This window comes from Myotis lucifugus, unplaced genomic scaffold, assembly GCF_000147115.1.
Source record: "Myotis lucifugus unplaced genomic scaffold, Myoluc2.0 scaffold_169, whole genome shotgun sequence".
Classification (NCBI taxonomy): domain Eukaryota; kingdom Metazoa; phylum Chordata; class Mammalia; order Chiroptera; family Vespertilionidae; genus Myotis; species Myotis lucifugus.
Genome location: NW_005871217.1, coordinates 2,258,631 through 2,276,241, shown reverse-complemented (window position 1 = coordinate 2,276,241; position 17,611 = coordinate 2,258,631). Strand labels below are relative to the sequence as shown.

Sequence of the window (17,611 nt, the reverse complement as noted above, 5' to 3'; positions counted from 1 at the left end):
GATCGGGGTGGGGTTCCCCGTTCCCGCTGGGTGTGAGGCTGGCCTGGGTGAGAAGTTGCCGGGGGTTGCAGGCTGGCCATGCCCGATCAGGATGGGGATCCTTGCTGGGGGGCGGGGCAGTCCTGGGCTTGGGGCCACCAAAGTTTGCAGGCTGGCCATGCCTCTGATCAGGGCTTGGGGGTCCCTGTCTGGGTGAGGGGCCATGGGCAGTTTGTAGGCCAGCCACACCCCCAGCTTTGTTAGGAAGGATGTCTGGAATGACGTCCGGAAGACATCTGGTCTATCTGGTCTACTTAGCATATTACCCTATTATTAATATATATACATATACATATACATATACATATACATATACATATACATATGTATTTATTTCAGAGAGGGGGAGAGAGAGATAGAAACATCGAGGATGAGAGAGAAGCATTGATTGGCTGCTTCCTGCACACCCCCTACTGGAGATTGATCCCGTAACCCAGGCATATACCTGTGACTGGAATCGAACCCAGGACTCTTCAGTTTGCAGGCCAATGCTCTATCCACTGAGCCAAACTGGCTAGGGCCTATCCCCATATTTTGAAAATATTTTCAGGTTGAAATGATGTGAAGTGTAGGAAAGTTTTCTATCTTCCATCAACCCAATGCCAGAGAGAGCCCTTTGTGCCAGATAGGGTCAATGGAACAATTTCCAAAGTCAAAATATTGGGTCCTCACTTCTATAACCTCTCCATGTTAAACACCCACTTTTTCTATGAATACCGCAGTTTCTTAATCTGACTACTACTCCAACATACAATAGCCAAAACCACATTATCCTGACAATCCCTGTTTCTTTATCTCTCCATTTTGATTTCTTATTCCTTCTGATCCTCAAGCCACCTTTCACTCCCTCCTGATGGCCACTATTAGGTGATATATACCTTACCCAGCCAGTTTCTCCTCAATATTTCCAATCACATCCCTGTTTGTGGAACAGCATGACAGTTTGATGTTCTATTTCTGACCCTGTTGGATAGAAGTGGGGTGGGGGGAAGGTTTGTGAGACAGTGTTTATAAAGTCTACAGTAGTGTATAGTAATGCCCTAGACCAGTGGTCGGCAAACTCATTAGTCAACAGAGCCAAATATCAACAGTACGATTGAAATTTCTTTTGAGAGCCAAATTTTTTAAACTTAAACTATATAGGTAGGTACATTGTTACTAACTTAATTAGGGTACTCCTAAGCTGGCCTTTGCTAAAAACGTCCTCAATCTGAGGGGTCGGCCTCAGCGAACGTACCCCACTTCTTCTAACGCCACTTCTTTAAAATAGACTCGGCCAGGCCGAAAACCGACTTCTGCGCATGGGCCACGAAGTTTCAGTTGCACTGTACTGCGTGCCCACACGTGGTATTTTGTGGAAGAGCCACACTCAAGGGGCCAAAGAGCCGCATGTGGCTCGCGAGCCCTGGTTTGCCGACCACTCCCCTAGACCTTCATGTTCACTCACCACTCACTGACTGACTCTCCCAAAGCAACTTCCAATCCTGAAAGTTCATGGTAAATGCCCTCTAGAAGTATACCATTTTTATCTTTTTAACTGTATTGTAACTGTACCTTTTCTACGGTTAGATACATAAATACTAACCATGTTATTATAATTGCCTACAGTATTCAGTACAGTAACATACTGTACAGGTTTGTAGCCTAGGAGCATATAGCCTAGGTATACGTGTAGTAGGCTATGCCATGTAGGTTTGTGTAAGTACACTCTGAAATCACCTAACCATGCATTTCTCAGAATGCATCCTTGTCATTAAGCAATGCACATGACTGTATAGGGATATTCCTTCCTTTTCACATTTGAAAAAAACTGAGCTTATTTTGATTACCTGAAATCTCCATTATCCTCTTTTAATCTTGTTGAGTGAGCCTTTTAAGTTTACTCTTTCTGCCTTCGTTTCTGGCTATATGAAAGCAGACAAACTAGGAAATTTTCTATCTTGATCCCCTTCTAGCAGTAGCTATGCTTTTACCTTTTGGGTAGTTTTTCTAATGAACTAGAATTAATGACATCCACAGAGATTTTTCTCTCTCTTTAAAATGCTAAGAGCATAATCTCTCATTGGGAGGTAGAAGATGTGCTCTCATTCTTTGGTGTTTAAGTCTAGGTATTTGTTTGTTTGTTTGTGTAGGGTTTTTTGTGGGTTGTGTGTGTGTGTGTGTGTGTGTGTGTGTGTGTGTCTCCTGGTTATCAAGGTGTGCTTTAGAATTTCAACAAGTCTTGTTTTATTCAACTCAGGAATGGCGTATTCTAATATTTCTTTCTTGATGTCTTCATTTTGTTTCACTCCTATTATATCTTCTTTCCTGACTATTTCATAATAGCCTTCTCTAATTTAGTTGCATAGGTACAATGTTTTATTACATTAGTCGATAATACCATTTAATTGGGATGTTTGGTTTCTTTATTGTTGAGTTTTAAGAGGTCTTACATTCAAGTCTTTAATCCATTTTGAGTTAAATTTTGTGGATGATGTAAGGTCGTGATGTAGTTTCATTCTTCTGTTTTTGCAGCACCATTTATTGAAGAGTGTTATTTTCTTCATTGTATATTCTTGGCTCTTTTGTCATTACATTAGTTGTCCATAAATCTGTGGGTTTATTTCTGGGCTTTCAATTCTGTCCCATTGGTTTGTGTGTGTTTTTCTTGTGATACCATACTGTTTTTGATCACTATAGCTTTGAGTATAGTTTGAATTTTTTTTTATTTGGGATGCTTTGGCTATTCAGTGTCTTTTGTGGTTCCATACTAATTTTAGGACTTTTGTTCTATTTCTATAAAGATATCATTGCGATTTTCATTGTTTTGATTTGCAGATTGCTTTATGTAATATGGACATTGTAACAATGTTAGTTCTTCCAGTCCACGAACACAGAATATCTTTCCATTTCTTTGTGTCTTCTTCAGTTTCTTTCAACAGTGTCTTGTGGTTTTCAGCATGCAAATATTTCACTTCCTTTGTTAAGTTTGTTCCTACATACTTTATTTTTTCTGTTTCAATTATAAATAGGATTTTCTTCATTTCTCTTTCTGATATTTCGTTGTTAGTATATAGAAACACAACAGATATTTTTATATGGATTTTGTATTCTGCAATTTCACTGTATTTTTTATTATTTCTAATAGTGTTTTTGGTAGTCATTAGAGTTTTCTCTGTATAAAATTGTCATAAACAAATAGTGACAGCTTTACTTCTACCTTTCCCATTTAAATGCCCTTTTTCTTTTTCTTTTCTTATAACTCCTAGTACTAGGTTAAATAACTCTGGTGAGAGTGGGTATTATTGTCTTGTTCTTGATCTTAGAGAAAAGGCTTTCAGTTTCTCACCATTGAGTATGATATCATCTGAGGGTTTGACATATACAGCCTTTATTATATTGAGGTACTTTCCTTATATACTCATTTTATTGAGAGTTTTTATGTCATAAATGGATGCTGCATCTTGTCAAATGCTTTTTATGCATCTATTGATATAATCATGTGATTTTTAACTTTCATTTTGTTAATGTGTTGTATCACATTGATTGATTTGAGGATGTTAATCCATACTTGCATCACTGAAACCAATCCCACTTGATCGTGGTGTAAGATCCTCTTAATGTATTGTTTTATTCAGTTAACTAGTATTTTTTTTAAATACATTTTATTGAATTTTTACAGAGGGGAAGGGAGAGGGATAGAGAGTTAGAAACATCGATCAGCTGCCTCCTGCACACTCCCCACTGGGGATGTGCCCACAACCAAGGTACATGCCCTTGACCGGAATCGAACCTGGGACCCTTGAGTCCACAGGCTGATGCTCTATCCACTGAGCCAAACCGGTTAGGGCGAGTTAACTAGTATTTTGTTGAGGATTTTTTTCATCCATGTTTATCAGAGATATTGGCCCATAATTTCCTTTTTTTGTAATGTGCTTGCCTGATTTTGGTATCAGGATAATGTTGGCCTTGTAAAAATGAGTTAAGAAGCATTCTCTTGTTTTCAACTTTTTGGAAGAATTTGAGAGGGGCAAACATTAAATCTTCTTTGATTATTTTGTAGAATTCATCAGTGAAGCCTTTTTGTCCTGAGCTTTTGTTTTTGTTTTTTAAAATTACTATTCCAGTTTCCTGATTAGTGATTGCTCTGTAAATCAAAATTAATTTTAGACTAAAATAAAGAATAAAAAAGCATTTATTCGAGCAAAAGAAGTTGCCGGTTTGGAGACACCGATTAAGGTAGCAACCTTAATTATGTTTCCTCCAGGCAAAAGGAAGGCTGCCTTTTATAGTGAAAGTTCCCACCCAGGTTCTCAATGAAGTCTGTTTAATGTAAATAAGGTATCCAAATTTTCAGTTCTGATTGGATGGAGTAGGTCTCAGTCTGTTGGTAGAAAGATGAAACCAAGTTTTCCCTGCAGTGGTTGACTCAGATAGCATACAAAAAAGGGGAGGGGGTGGTATAATGTAGAAAGCCATGAGTTCAGTCTGAGGTTCTTCCAGGTATACAGAGTTTGTGAAAAGCCCCTGTGAGCAACTGGCTACTTGGCTCTTATTATTTACAAAATTTGGGCCCTCAGTTGACCATCTCAGCAGGTACTGGTAAATTCCTTCTTGGTACACACATCAAAAAAATCTTTCTTCATGGGGTCCACAGCTCTATTCAGGATTTATAATTCTTCGTAAATCAGTCTAGGAAAGCTGTATGCATCTAAGAACTTGTCCATTTCTTCTAGGTTGTCCAATTTGGTGGCGTATAGCTTTTCATAGTATTCTTGTACAATCCTTTATATTTCTGTGGTGTCCATTGTAACTTCCCTTTTATTTCTGGTTTTGTTTTCTCTCTTTTTTCCTTAATGAGTCTAGCTAAAGATTTGTCAACTTTGTTTATCTTCTCAATGAACCAGCTCTCCATTTTATTAATTTTTCCTATTGCCTCTTTATTTTCTATTTCATTTATTTTTGCTCTGATTTTTATTATTTCCTTCCTTCTACTGACTTTGAGCTTTAGTTGTTTTGTTACTTAAGATATAATCTTAGATTGTTTTTGTTTAAAGTTTTTTTTCCCTGGAGGTTTTTTTCTGGATTGCTATAAACTTCCCTCTTATTAAATCACTTTTGCTGCATCCCCCAATTTTTGGTATTGTTGTATGTTCATTTTCATTTGTCTCTATATATCTTTTGATTTCTTCTTTTATTTCTTCATTGACCCAATAGTTGTTCAGTAACATGTTGTTTAATCTGCACATGTGTTTGATGGTCCCAGCTTTATTCTTATAGTTGATTTCCAGTTTCATATGATTGTGTTTGGAGTGTATGCTTGGTATGATTTCAGTCTTCTTGAGTTTATTGAGGCTTGTTTTGTGTCCCAACACCTGTCCTTGAGAATATTCCATGTGCATTTGAGAAAAATGTGTATTCTGTCATTTTAGGATGGAAAGTTTTGTGAATATCAATTAAGTCTATCTGGTATAATGTGTCATTTAAGGACAATATTTTCTTGTTGATTTTCTTTCTGGATTAGCAGCCCATTGATGTTAGTTGGGTATTAAAATCCTCTACTGTTATTGTATTATTGTCAGTTGCTTCCTTTAGGTCTTTTAATAATTTCTTTATATATTTTGATGCTACTATGTTGGGTGTATATATGTTAATAACTGTTATATGTTCTTGATAGATTGTCCTCTTCATTATAAAATGTCCACTTTTGTCTCTTGCTATCTTTTTTTTGTCTTGAAGTCTATTTTGTCTGATATAAGTATGGCTACACCAACTTTTTTTCTCTGGATACCATTTACTTGGAGTATCATCTTCCACCCCTTCACTTTGAGCCTGTTTGTCTTTGAAGCTGAGATGTGTCTTCTGAAGGCAACACATAGTTACCATGAGGTTTGTATAAAATGTCTGATCGATAAAATAGTCCTTTTCCATCTGGCTGGTGTGGCTCAGTGGTTGAGCGTTGATCTATGAACTAGGAGGTCACAGATCGATTCCTGGTCAGGGCACATGCCTGGGTTGCGGGCTCGATCCCCAGTGTGAGGTGTGCAGGAGGCAGCCGATCAATGATTCTCTCTCATCATTAATTTTTCTATCCTTCTCTCCCTCTCCCTTTCTCTCACTGAAATCAATAAAAACATATTCTAAAAGAATATTCTTTTTTCTTCAGTAGCATCTTATCTTTATTTGCTTATACAAGTTGAGGCTTTTTCCTCCTCTCCTTTTGTGTTTTGTTGTCACCAATTATCCCTTTTTATGTTCTATGTTCGTTACCAAATCGCAATATCTATGTTATTTTAACGCTTTCCCCCCTTTAACCTTTATTTTATAATTGTTTATTATCTTATTCTGACATAGAGCTGCATTTTCTTACTTCTGTCTGTTCGTCACCTTACTCAAAGTTTTGTAAACTTTTGTCTTTTTGTTTTAGGTAGAAGAATTTCTTTCAACATTTCTTATAATGTAGGTCTTGTGACAATAAGTTCCTCCAGCTTTTGTTTGTCTGGGAAAACGTTTATTTCTCCTTCATAGCTATAAGATAATTTGCTGTACATATCATTTTTGGTTGGTGTTTCCTCTCTTTTAATATTTTAAACATGTCATTCCATTCTCTCCTGGCCTGAGAAATCTGATGACAATCTGATGGGGCTTACTTTGCAGGTTACTGTCTTTTTCCCCCTGGATGCCTTGAGAATGTTTTCTTTATCATTAACTTCAGATAGTTTTAATATAATGTGTCTTGGAGATGTTTTTGCTTTGAAATAATTATGTATTCTGTTAGCTTTTTGCATTTAAATGACCATTTCATTCCCTAGGTTTCAAAAGTCCTCATCAATTATTTCTTTGAATAGACTCTCTGTTTTCTTCTCCCTCTCTTCTCCTTATGGGATACCCATTATCCTTATATTGGTTTTTTTTCTAATGGAGTCAGATCTTTTAGAGTTCTTCTATTTTTTTAAATGTTAGTTCACTCTTTTCTTCTATCTGAATCATTTCTGGATATCTTTCTTCAAGTTTGCTAATTCTCTCTTCCATTTGATCTGCTCTATTTCCAATTCTTTATAATGCATTCTTCATCTCATTCATTGAGTTCTTGAGCTCCAGAATTTCTGTGTGTGTTTTTTTAATAGTTTCAATCTCTTTGGTAAAGTCCTTCTTTTGTTCATTAATTTTATTCCTGAGTTCATTGTTCTGCCTTTCTGAGTTTCCTTGTATCTCTTTGAGTTTCCTCAAAACTGCTATCTTGAATTCTGTATCATTTAAATCACAATCCTCCATGACTTAGAGTTTGGTTTCTGGGGACTTGTCACTATCTTTCTGTGTTACCATGTTTTCTTTGTTAATGTTACTTCATATATTGCTCCTCTGCCAGAGCAGTTGAAGTATTGGGCTCTTTTCTTATTTAGGTAACATTTTGAACTTAACAATTCAGCAGGTTGGTAATTAGAGCTCTATCTTTTGTTTTCCAGCAGATGGTGCAATAGCACAAAGTTTTTTCCTCTTACCTATACTACCAGTGCTGCTGGGGTCACAGGGGTGGGGGAGTGTGGTTGGATGTAAATCAACTCCTGAGTGAACAGGGTGGTGATTGTCCCTGCTGAGTCTGGGTTGCCTCAGTTTTGGGGCACCACCACCATGATGGGGTGGGGGGTGGGGGGGCGGAGAACTGGGTTTGCAAGCTGACAGTGCTGTCTCATAGTTACTAATGGCCATAGGCCTGCTGTGTTGTTAGTGGCATCTGCGCTGCTGATACCAGGTTCTGCCATAATGAGAGGAGCCAGCTTCTTGGGCACCAAGGCTGCTTCTGCCCCTATTACCTTCCATTGAGCCATAACGTGGGGTCCAAAGCCTGACACTTCAATTACTACTATGTTGACTGGGGTCAGGGCAGTACCAAACTGTGTCTATGGATACCATCTTTATCCTGCCCCCAATTCCACCTCTCCTATGCATTCTAATATGCCCACCTTCAGATGTAGTGATACATGGATCTCTCAGGTATGTTAGTGTGTTAAGCAAAGGAACCTTTGTTGAATAATAGTTGTCCAACTTGTTGTAAATTTAAAAGGAGATACAAAGGGGTCTTCTCACTCGACCATAATGCTGACAGCAGAAAAGCCAAATATACAATTTTTTATTTAACTGTGTCTTTATTATTGGGCAGTTAGCCTGTTTTCACATTTTTTGCAGTGTTGTAGAAAAATATTATTTTACATGTCTCCTAATACATGTGCATGTTTTCCTCCAGGGAAGAAATGGAATGAGTGTCAAGATTATTAACATTTTAAATTTTATTAAAACAGCCAGAATATACTCCAAAATGGCTATAACAATTTAGACTCTCACAACCTTGCTAAAATTAGATATAGCTTTCAAATGTAACCTGTACAAAATCAATCTACCTCGTGGCAGTCTCAGCATGGTGTCAATATCCAAATAAATACTTGCCTAAAATCCAAAAAGAACTGTAAAAAAAAACCCTTAAGTTTTCCCCCTCTTAATACTCCTTTCACAACACATAGCAAACTATCTTTTAAAAAATAATTTTCACTTATTTACTTTCCAAAATTCCCACTCATCTGGCGTAGAAGATAAACTAATCCCTTTCTATCTCTCTCAAAATTATGTAAAAACACTTATATCTAACCTAAGTTAATTTTTCTTCTTTTAGTAATTGTCTAAACTTTCCAACGTAAATCAAACAAATCCTGGTTTATTCCATTTCTATCTTTTAACCATTATCCTGGTCTTTGAAACAAAGTCCAAGAAATGCAAGGACAGAATTCTCTTTAGTGGATTTGTGAGGATTAGAGGTTGTAAATACTTTTATTTTAATTCCTTTTCCTAGCATATGTGCTTGTGCAAAATGCAAGATTAGTTTTAAGTTTGAACTTTAAGCAGGAAGAATGTCTTTCCACAAGAGGGGTTTTAAAATTCCTCTTTTATGTACACAGTACACAGAAAAATGTAGATACTGAAGAAAAGAAAACATAGCTTCCAGGGAGAAAACAGATAAGGAGTGCTCAGATCAGAACAGCTGCAGCAAGTAGCATTAATAAAACCCTTTCTAGTTATGATTATTCTACTCACATAGTTTCTGCTTTAAAAATTCTGAGCCTTTCAAGCAGGGCTTTGAATATTCCCATGATTGATTAGCAGATATTTCTAGAGTTCCTCCTGTGTGCAAAGTGCAATATTGTATAGTTTGTGACAGAGGGGGAGCAAGCATAGAAGACCCAAGAGATATGGTATCTGCTCTTTGATACCTTTTAGTTTAGTTTTAGAGTGTCACTGGGCTAAAAGTACAGACTCTGAGGTCAAACTTCATGGTGACATGACTTCGCCACCTACTTGTGTGACCTCGGCTAGTTTAGCTCTCTGAATCTCCATTTTTTTCATTTATGAAAGTAATAATAGTACCTATCTCATATATCTGTTTGGAAAGAAAGAGTTTTTCCTATTCCTGGTATATCTTATGTAAAGGGTAAATAGAAACATGTCTTTTATCTGATCCTCATTCACTCCTTCATCAGGGAAACACAAATCAAAACCACAATGAGATACCACTTCACACCCACGAGGATAGCCATAATAAAAAAAATTAATGGAAAATAGCGAGGGTTGGAGAGGCTGTAGAGAAATTAAAACCCTTGTACATTGCTGGTGGGAATGTAAAATGCTGCAACCACGGTGGAAAACAAGTTTGACGATTCTTCAAAGTGTTAAACATAGTTACCATATGACAAAAAAATGTGCACTCCTAACTATATCTACAAAAGAAGTTAAACAGGTTTTCAAGCAAAAACTTTGACATGAAAGTTCATAAGATTCCTATTCACAGTAGCCAAAAAGGGTGGGGGAGGAAACATAAATGTCCACCAAGAGACAAATGGAAAAACAAAATGTGGTCTAGTCATACAATGGTATATTATTCAGCTTTAAGGTATATAATTCTACATGCTACATGCTACAATATGGATGAACCTTGAAAACATTAAGTTAAGTGAAATAAACCAGACGCTAAAGGACAAATATTGTCTGATTCCACTTATATATATCTTATATGTTTATATTATATTAAGAAAAAAAGTGTTTACATAGCCCAATTTTCTCTTCTCTTTTTGGAGCTAGACTGCCCATAGGAAGCAAGCAACATAGCAAGACATGCAATTTAGTGTGGCCTGATGTCTTTGGCAGGAGAGGGCACAGAGGGAAGAGAGTCTGATTCAAGGCATCTTGCCATTCTAGGACTTTGGAGTAAGCCCACTTGTGAGCAGGTGGAGGTTGGGGAAAATTAAGTCTTAATGTTCACAAAATATAATGCCATACAACTCTGAAACCGTGTGTGTGTGTGTGTGTGTGTGTGTGTGTGTGTGTGTGTGTGTTCTACAATAATCCTATAGTAGAAATTCCAGCCAAATGCTAAGAATAAGCAAGAGTCTTGGAGAAACAAGAACAGCTTGAACAGGGCAGACACGATGCTATCTGAAAGATCTCCTGAGGTGATTTGTGTGAAAGGAGCCAACCTAGCACAGTAATGGGCAAGAAGTGGTTAAGCAGCAACAAAAGAACTCCTGCTTCCAGGGGCAATTGGGGTGACATTTCCCTGCAACAATCCTACCATCTATATCTCTGCTAAGTGTGGTGTTGGTTTCGCTTTGAATTTCAATTTCCTGGCAAACGCGGTTTAAAATGTTTCTCTCAATGTTGTGTTGTATAGAAAAACATTAATCACATGGAGAGAATTAGACACACACACACACACACACACACACACACACACACACAACACAACACAGGAGAAAAATGTACAATCCAGAAAACTAAAGTCAGAGAGACGGGGCCACAGCCGCACACAACCATTGCTCACAGTGTTTAGAGCATTACTAGAGGGAAACAAAGTCTTCCACAGGAAACCTGCTACACCAGTCTTAGCAATGGATTCTTTTCATTTAGCCTAGGGTCATTCTACCTGTGGATTATTTTGTAGCAGCCTTTCCAGGTGATACCTAGATTTTCAATCTCCCCTAATTCATTGGGTTGAGCCTCAGGGACTCTTTCTTATGTGTATCTGATTCAGATTTTATTTTAGAAAAACATAGAATCAAGGAAGAATAGTAGGATAGTAAAGTACTGAGTGCAAAGCCCCTTTAGTAATTTCCAATCATGTCTGAACTCGTGTGTAAGGAACATAGAAGCCCCTTTCAATTCCTAGTCTCTTCCCACCACTCAAACATTCCTTATGGAGAACAGAGATTCAATGTGACTCCAGTCGCAGGAATAGCTCTAGAGAAAACCATTTTTCTCCAAGCTGTAGAAATTCACCTCATTGCACACAATTTTAATTCCCTAAATTCTGTTTAAATCAAAGATAGGCAATTAGAATGAGTAAGCTAGTTGGTGTTTTATAAAATGGTTTCCTTGAAGCAGAAGTTTGACTTATTACTTAACTGTTTCTGTCACTAAGGGCACATTGGAGACCTTGTAGTAATATTAAGTTACATTGCTACTGTGCAGCCCAGAAGACTGGGGGCTGGTACAGGACTGTCATGAAGCATAGCTACTAAGGACCACTGACAACTTTTGATTGGTGTGACTGAAAGCAACCGGCAAGAACAACAGACAAAACTTCTGTTGATAGAAGTCATCTCTGAGGACAGAAGCTAAATATTCAGGCTTGGGAGACCTTACTGTGATGTTCTGAGATACTTGGCCTTGTCGTTCAACATAAAAATCATTCTTGTCATCAGGAGAGACTACTGACATTTCACTAAACCTCTAAATGAGCAGATAAAACAATTTGACCTTGATCAATTTTTCTTAACCTCCATTGAGCATCAATTTCCCCATCTGAACATAAGAGTACTTACCTCATAAATTTGTTGTGAAACCTAATTGAGATAAAAATGTATAATTAACCTTGCATAATGCTTGGTACATAATAAGCACCAAGGGTTCTGAATATTATTATTTTCACTAGCGAATATAGTAGGGCTGAAAGCTCAGTAACACTGGGTAAGAACTTGAGCCAGCCATAGAAACCTTGAATTGTAACCTGGCCTTCAGATTCCTCATCAGGAGGGTGGGACCAGGAGTAAGAGCGTTACACTTGGCACAAGTCCAAACTGCATGACTGCACAAACACTGTAACTGTTCTGTATTCAGACACATTTGAAAGATTTTTCCAGCATAAATTTCTAAATGTGCTGCTTGTTTTGTAATTTAATCTAGGGCAGCAGCAGCAGTGCTATCATTATTTACATTTCTGCCTTTCAGTCTTGGTTCCAAGATATTTGCAGCAGTATGAATTGGCTCATAACAAAATTCTTCTCTTTTCTTAAAAAAAACATTGCACATTACTTTCTTTTATACCTGTAAGCAAATAAATATTAACAATCTTTTACATTGATTTGTTTCTGGGACATTTGGTCAAAAATAATTTACAAAAATAAACTGATACAGACATTATAGGTAGTTTGACATGAAATTCTTCCTATGGACTTGATTTTTAAGAACTGGTTTCAGTAGAGGAGAGCCTAGTTAGCAACATATTAACTTTCTAATGTTATTACATTTTTATTTTAATAAATGAAGGACAATATAAAGACCTTATAAAAATTGGAAAATCTTCTCACTCTCAATTAACTTTTCTATTCTCCAGGGTTTCCTTTCTCCAACAATAACTTAGATAGCTTTGAATCCTCAATTTATAACTACAAAGGGGAGACAAACATTTTTATTTTTATATCTGTCAAGTTTTAAGGTGGTTCTAATAGCGACCAACTACTTTTCACTCTTTGCTTTACCCTGGTTGTGTTTGGAGTCTTACATTATCTAACTTTCATAAATAACTGTATATCTACATTAGTCTTTCCTCCCTAAGGTACCCTCAAATTCTGGAGGGACTAACCTGGTTGATCTACAGTGGACTGCTGCATGGCCCCAATAAATGAATTCCTGCAAAATATGCAACTAGTCTAGAATAGGAGCATGGGAATAGGTAGCTTTTGCAGGATGAATGATTTAATGGTCAGGATTGATCTATGTAAGAAGGCTACTGGAAGTGTTCATTCTACATGCAATGTTTCCAGGTAGTGCTATATTTCCGTATTTCTGCCTATATTTCCATGTATTCCTTTTTTGAATCCTCATTTTCTCCTCTTGGCTCTGAACTGGGGGTGTGAGACCCTATATAACTCCAAGCAAACTTTCAGCCCTCAAGTGCCCTCAGTATTACAACCTTTCTGAAGCATAACAGAATGTTTCTCTAAATTAAAGGGGAATGACAGGGCCTCACACATAATGGCTCATGATTTAAAGTTAATTTTCTTTCCTTAGATGCCTAAATTATCCCAGCTCATAATTACAGAATCTTTCTTTGGAAAAGGCCCTAGAGCTTAATCTAATTTTCAACTCATTGCATGATTCATTATTACAGAATCAATGATAGTTTGTAAATCAGTCTCTGATTGAGTATTTACCTGATAAGGAAGACTGCTTTTTTTTGTTTAAAAAGTATTTCTTAAAATGAGCTAAGGTCCACCTCCCTAAATTTTTCTTTGAGCAAAAGTTCATGGTCCCATATAAGATCTTTACATATTTTCATTTAAAATGTTTTTCTATCAAATTATCTCTAAATGGATCAAATGTAGAATATTTTAACAGGAAGTATTCTTTGTGGTTTTGTCTATGTTAATCCATAGTCCATAATATTGTCCACTCTTTCAAGCTACCAGCCCTGATGCAGCATCCCAAACATCAGTGCCAAAACCAGAAGTGCATTCTCCTATTACATTAATAATAATTTTACAGTATGGTGGCAGGAAATGCACTTTCAGTTCACTGGCTATAGCTATTATACTATGCGGAAACGACTGCTTGGAAGGCAGCCAGGTCCTTTGGCTTAAAGGCCAACCATGAGGAAGACAAAGGTAATACAAGAAGGGAAACTGTGCCACCTGACCAAACGCATTATTGAGACACTCTAAAGCAGGGCTTCTGAGCTCTCTGTGGTGAAGAGCCATTTTTTAAAATTCCAATCTGCCATAGACTTTTGTAAAATAGGAAATATGCATTTGGGTGTAGCAGCAATGTTAAAATGCTCTAAAAATATTTAACTGCTTACTTAACATCTGTATATTTGTTCAGTATACTGATCATACTTATGTGATTTGTATGGTTATCATACTTATTTCATCAGGTATTGGTAACACACAGTCTTAGGACAGGTATTGGTCTGTGGAACACATGCTGAATAAGGAAGGATGAGGATTACATTTGGCAACCTAGTCCTTTGAGTATAGTTCAAGTGGCATGCTAGTTCAAGCATCCCTGCTGCTGGTAAGCACCAGATATGTGTGTATGTTAAATACAAATTGGTGGCTATGCTTAAGGAGGTACCAAACACCTGGTTATGCAGAGCATATCAATAAGGCCACTTGCCAATTACAAATCAAACTTAAAATAGTTTAATGATGAAATCTTGGCTAATCATAAGCATATGGAAAAAGTATGTTTGGCACATATTTGTAGTTGTATCAAATATCATGTTTTCATAGTTAAGTAATTATAAGAAATAGTGTTTAGGTAGTGGCGTGGCCACACAGACAAAAGAGGGACCTCCAAAAACAGTAATTTTGCTAGTAGAACCTTGGAATACCCTAAGTCAGAGGTAGCAAGAAGAGAAAGGGAATGGGTCATAGGATGACAGATGGTAGATTTCATTAAAATACTGAGGAACAGTGACATGAATCCTCCCCATCACTGGTGTTTGATCCAGGATGAAGACTTTAAACAAAGAATTCTGATATTGAAGGCTGACTAACAGATTGGGCATTAGGAAATGTCTGGCTGCTACATGGACTCAAGACTAATTAGGAGAGCATCATCTACCATGAAGAGGGGACTTTCTGGTTTTACCCTGCTCTTATGTACAATGAACTAGGGATATAGCAATCCGATTCTGCATTAACTGCCAAGAGAACAAGAATTTTCAGAGAAGCATCGATCAGACCGTCAAACCTCAGAGGGAAGGTAGGGGAGGGTGCGGGTAAGGGAGAGAGATCAACCAAAGGACTTGTATGCATACATATAAGCCTAACCAATGGACACTGATACCAGAGGGGTGAGGGCATGAGTGGGGTCAATGGGGGGACAAGGACACATACGTAATACCTTCTATATATATAAAAGCCTAAGTGACATTATGACAGAATGACCAGAATGACTAGTCGACCAGTGGCTATGACGGGCACTGACCACCACAGGACAGATGCTCAATGCAGGAGCTGCCCCCTGGTAGTCAGTGCGCTCCCACAGCCAACCTCCTGCGGCCCCTCCCCCCATGCCGGCTGGGCCCCCTGATAGGCCATGATCACTGGCCAGGCAGAAGGACCCCGCCCATGCATGAATTCATGCACCAGGCTTCTAGTAATCAATAAAGAAAAAATAATTTAAAAAAAGAATTTTCACATGCACAGAGAATATGAATTCAAGACACAGACACTTTTATTTATTTTTATTTTTTCATCCTCACCTGAAGATGTGTTCATTGATTTTACAGAGAGAGGAAGGGAGAAAGAGAGAGTGAGGGAGAGGGAGAGAGAAACATCGATTGGTTGCCACCTGTATGCACCCTCACTGGGAATTGAACCTGCAACCCTTTTGGTGCACTGGATGATGCTCCAACCAACTGAGCCACCCAGCCAGGGCAAGACACAGACATTTTTAAATCTAGGTCTTCATGTGTAAATATAAATAGGTAATAAAGAATCACCAAATATTTAGTGAAAAGTAAAAAAAACAAACCGTGAAAGGTCACCACACTCAACCAACACAATAACTAAAGTCTAAGGAAATAGTAAATAGAGAAAGAAAAAGAATTCATAAATATGGATAAACAGGTTTTAGAGAAAGACTTATAATACTCATATTATTAATATCTCACATTCATAAAATAAAAATAATCTGTTCAAAAAAAGAAAGCAGGTTTCTTATTTGTAAGCAATCTAATTCATGCAGGCTAGTTTAAGCATAAGCAAATATTTATTGAGTGGCTACTATGTGCCAACTAGTCTTTTAGATATTGGGATACAGAAGAAAGCAAAACAGACAAATCCCTGTCCTTAAGGAGCTTATATTTCCCCGGGATACACGAGACAATAAAGAACTATATGACTCAGGAAATGATATCAAGCTAAATAAAGGAGACAGCAAATAACAAGGATGTGTGTGTGTGTGTGTGTGTGTGTGTGTGTGTGCGCTCGCGTGCGTGCTATTGTAGATGGTGTGATCAGAGAAGGCCTCTCTAAAAAGATAATATTTGAACTAGGAATTAAAGGAAGTGATGACATGAACCAAGAGGATAGAGGAAGAATGTTCCAAGCAAAAGGAGTGTCTAGGTTTTAAAAATATGTATCTATTTTAATTATAATATCTGTAGAAACTTTATTAAATTTATTGCAGTAACACTGGTTAATAATATTCTATAAATCTAAGGTGTACAACTTCATAAAATGACATCTGCATACTCTATTGTATACTCACCACCCTTTACCCTCTTTGACCTCTCCAATCCACCCCCCTCTGGTAACCACCGTTCTGTTGTATTTATGAGTTTGTTTTATTAATAGTAAAGAGACCAGTGTGGCTTCAGTGGAGTGAGTGAGGAAGAATGGTGGATGTTAAAAAGAAAGTGATAAGAATAGGCTAAATTATATGGGATCTTGTAGACCACTGTAGTTTGGATTTCAGTAAGATGTATGAAAAGCCATTGTAGGGTTACGAGCAGAAGACTGATGCAATCAGGCTTACATTTTAACAATTTCACTCTGGTGGCTGTGTAGACAATAGACTAGAGAGGGCAAAGGTAAAGTGGAGAGACCAGTTAGTAGGCTACTACAGTGATACAGGAATGAGATGACTGTGGCTTGGAGCAGGGTCTTAGCAGTGGGGAGAAGGATTTATGGTCAGACTCTGGATATATTTAAAAGGAAATATGGACAGGATTTGCTAGTGGATTGAGTTTGGGGCATGAAAGAGAGAGAGAGAGAGAGAGAGAGAGAGAGAGAGAGAAAACAAAGATAACTCAAAGATTTTTGCCTGAAGAACTAGAATAACTAAGGAGCTATTTATTCTAATAAAAAATTGCAGAACTAATTTATTTTGTTGGAGAAAGAAGAGCTGAGTTTTTTGACATGTTAAGTAGGAGATGTCTATTGAACATCTAAGTGGAGATGTTGAGTAAGCAGTGGAATATATTATTCTGGAGTTCGAGGGAGGGATCTTAGGCTATAGATATTAATTTGAGAGTCCTCTATATATAGAAGGCATTTAAAGTCATGAGACTGGATGAGATCAGCTAAAGAATGAGTGTAGAGAAGAAAAGAGGACCAAAGATTGAGTCTTGCATTACTTCAATATTTTGCAACTGGATACTAAAATATCACCAAAGAATACTGAGAAGAAATAACCAGTGAGATAGGAGAAGAAGTATAAAGAGGTGTCCTGGAAGCCAAGTAAAAGAAGTGTTTCAAGGAGAGGATAGCCGGAGAACATATATGCATAACCCACAGACACAGACAATGGTGTGGTGATG

The 17,611-nt window shown here is 37.4% G+C and overlaps 1 protein-coding gene across 1 annotated transcript in view; it reads left to right on the top strand.

The window, feature by feature from the left end:
• Positions 1–17,611, top strand: part of SPRY3 (sprouty RTK signaling antagonist 3) — a 67,346-nt gene that overhangs the window by 28,953 nt on the left and 20,782 nt on the right. The gene's annotated exons all lie outside the window — the stretch shown is intronic.